The sequence below is a fragment of the Propithecus coquereli genome, unplaced genomic scaffold, assembly GCF_000956105.1.
Source record: "Propithecus coquereli isolate 6110/MARCELLA unplaced genomic scaffold, Pcoq_1.0 Scaffold163, whole genome shotgun sequence".
NCBI lineage: Eukaryota > Metazoa > Chordata > Mammalia > Primates > Indriidae > Propithecus > Propithecus coquereli.
This window is the reverse complement of record NW_012140858.1, coordinates 179,038-182,481: the sequence shown is the minus strand read 5'-3', so window position 1 is coordinate 182,481 and position 3,444 is coordinate 179,038.

Genomic DNA, 3,444 nt, shown 5'->3' with positions numbered 1-3,444 from the left:
ACACACACACACACACACCAGAAAGTCCTTCTACTACTTATATTTAAAAGAAAACAAAAAAAAAACAACTGAGATATCTCAGACATTTAGAGCCCAGAGAAGATGGCTGTTTCTCATACTAACTGTGCCCATCATGGGGCTGCCACCAGGTCAATGCTAGAGTCTTAAGTCATAGATAGAGTGGAGCCAGCTTTCCCTAGCCATTAATGACTGAGATTTTCACAAAGCATAGAATCTATATGCTTTGTTAAAATCCTTTGGGCTATAAAGTAGAGGAAACCAGTACATGCTAGCTTAAGCGAAAAGGCACATCTATTATTCATTCGACTAATATTGAACACCTACTCTGTGCCAAACACTGTTATAGGCACTTAAAATAAAACTTGATTCATAGAACCCAAAGGCAGAGATATCATCAGCCTTCACATGAGATTAGAAGCAGAAAGAGGAGGCTCATGGAGAACCCAGGATATTTCTGAATATTTTTCTCCTCTGCTTTTCATCTTAATCATCCTTTCTGTTGCTACAGACAGGTGTTCTTTATTTTCCAGTCTTCGTCCTGAGAAGTAGTCCCTGCCAATAACTCCCAAGCATACCTTGTCTTTTCCATTCAAGAGACCAGGCAGACTATTCCTTCATGAAAAACTCTCACTAGGGGACAGGATCACACCGTCAAAGCAATTTTTTTCCTATTAAAATAGTGAAGGTAGGGGTGGCAGGAATCTCAGAAAGGCAAGAGGCTGGAGAGACTTAAAATACTGTGTCCCCTGCAAAAATAAACTTTTAAAATAAAGGAACTATTTAAAGCAAAAATTGTCTGATAAAAGTGCATATGTACAGCTATGCTTACATATATAAATATTATGTGCCAAGCAATACACTAAACCCTTAGCATTGATTACTTTGACCTTTGCAACAATCCTACAAGTAACTCTATTGGGAAATATTTGATAACTGGCTCCTCCAAGAGGAGGAAAAAAGTTTTAGTTTGTAGTGGTTGCCAATTTCTGTGGTGTTAAATACTCGATAGATTTCAAGCTACCAATGGCATCACTGAACATGGAGTTGGGAAGGATGTACCAAACAGGCTCTCATGAGCTGGTTAAGAGATTTCGCTGTAGCACACTGCTACCTATAAGGGAGGTACTACTTTCATCCCGATTTCCTTACACAGGAGGAAACAGACACAAGAAGTTAAATGACTTGCCCAAATTTACCCAGGAGAATCTGTATTGGCCCCCAGGCTGCACGGTGCCAGAGTTGAGACCAAAGATTTAAGACAAGTCGTATAGCTTAGCATATAATAATAGTGTCATGCTTATCTTAAATTCTACCAGTCACAGTCACTGCTTAACAAAATTAAGTGTCAAAAGAGTTCAGATCATCTTGTCTTGTGCCCTCATTTTAATAAGAGCCATTTATAGAGGTTTAAGAGTAATGTATCTCAATTTGAACTTCTAGGACAAGTGCCCAAGTTTCTAAACCATAACCACAATTTACCCAATTTTTTGCAGCATACCCTACCTGGATCATCCCTTATACTCATAACATCCCTAAAAAGTTCTTACCCTGGCTAATTTATAGACAAGGAAATAGACCTAGATGTCGACTTGTCCGAGACCACAATGGAAGTGGGAGAGTTAGAATTCAGGCCCGGGTCAGTCCATCTCCAAGACGTGCAATGAAATGCTACTTAAAGCTCCTTTGGGCCTCTTTTCAACCTTCACAAAGAATATAGCAGCTCTGCAGTCAGAGCCCTTGGGCCCTTTAAGCCAGCAGTCTGATTTACTGCCGTGTGGTGCCCCATATTCAGTGAAGCAAGCCTCCCGTCTTCCCTGAGAGTCCCCCATTTTCACCATGTGCACTGTCCAACTCAGCGATATCTGCCCCCAACCTTCTGGCTCCCAAACACGGTTCTCTCACTTCTCAAAATTTGCATCAAAGAGAAAATGCAAAGAACAATATGCATCCGGAGTCACCGCATCATTTTCTCCCAGTGAAGGTAAGGACATTATTTAACCACAACAAAGTCTTTTTCCAAGCTCTCTCATCTCCAATGGATGCACCTTTAACATGGTAAGAAAGCTCTGGCTCACTGCCCACGTTTATTCACCTAGAACTACAAATTTCAGTCTAACTTTAAAAATCTTTCTTTTCCTCATTTCTATGGGGCACACACAAGACTAGTCCTCGGAAAAGTGCGAGGTGGGTCAGGAACAGGTGGAGACCTTCCCCACTTTCAGTTTCAGCACCTTCTCACCCAGCTCTCCTTCCTCCTCCTCCCCTGCTTCTTACCCAGTCAAGCACTGCACCAAGGACTCAATTGCTCATCTAATTCTCATGATGACTCAAGTTGGTACTATCACCATCTCCACTTTACAGATGAGGAAACTAAGATTTAGGACTTGCCCAAAGTCTCACAGCTGTAAGTGGTGGAGCTGTTGTTTGAGAGACCAGGGCAATCCCACTATAATGATACACCCTGATGCAGCCATCTACATGGGTGATTTAAAAAGACCCTGAAATACCTCCTTTCTCCAAACAATCCCCCAGCCCCTCTAGCCTCTCCTATTCCTGCCTCCTATAGAGGAGGAATTAGTCTTAACAGCTCAGTAGTTCTGCTTAAAGAACAATGCGCAAGTTCTTAAAGACATGGTACTTGGAACAGGTCAGTTTTGATTAATTCATTTATTCAATAAACACTCAAGACCTATTATGCACTGAGCATGGATCAAGGCTCTTAGACGTATCAGTGGGGGAAAAGAAAGAGAGAGAGAGAGAGGAGAGAGAGAGAGAGAGTCCCTTACCTAAAGGAGCTTATATTCTAGTGAAAAAAAAAGATGAAAAATAACAAATGAGAATAGATTATAATAAAAGGTGCAAGCAAGTGCTATAAGAAAATTAATAAGCAAGATGGGACAAAGAGAAACAGGAATGTGGGGATGGGATGGACAGGTAAATAAGACGCCAATTGGCCTCTGTGGGAAGCTAAGATTTAAGCAAAGGTTTCAAGGAGGCGAGGGAAAAAGCCAAACTCTATCTAGGAAAGAGGAATCAAGGCAGAAGGAGCAGCTAGACCATAGACCCCATGGCAGATGTGTGCCTGGTATGTGCAAGAAACGCAAGGGAGGGTGGCTGAAGCAGAGCAAGTGAGGAAGAGAGCGGTGGGACAGCAAGGCACAGAAGTAGCACAGAAGACTAGATTGTATAGGGCTTTGCAGGACATCGTCAGAACTTCGCTTTTACTCTAGGAACTTCGCTTTTTGAGCAGAGGAGGATATCACTCTGGAAGGGCAAAGGAAAAGCAGGTGCACTGTTAGGAGGCTGTTGCAGTAATTTAGGCAAGAAGTAAGGGTGTTCAGACCAAGATGGTAACAGAGAGGTGGTGAGAAATACCACCATATATATTCATATATATATTTATATATATATATGAATAAATTC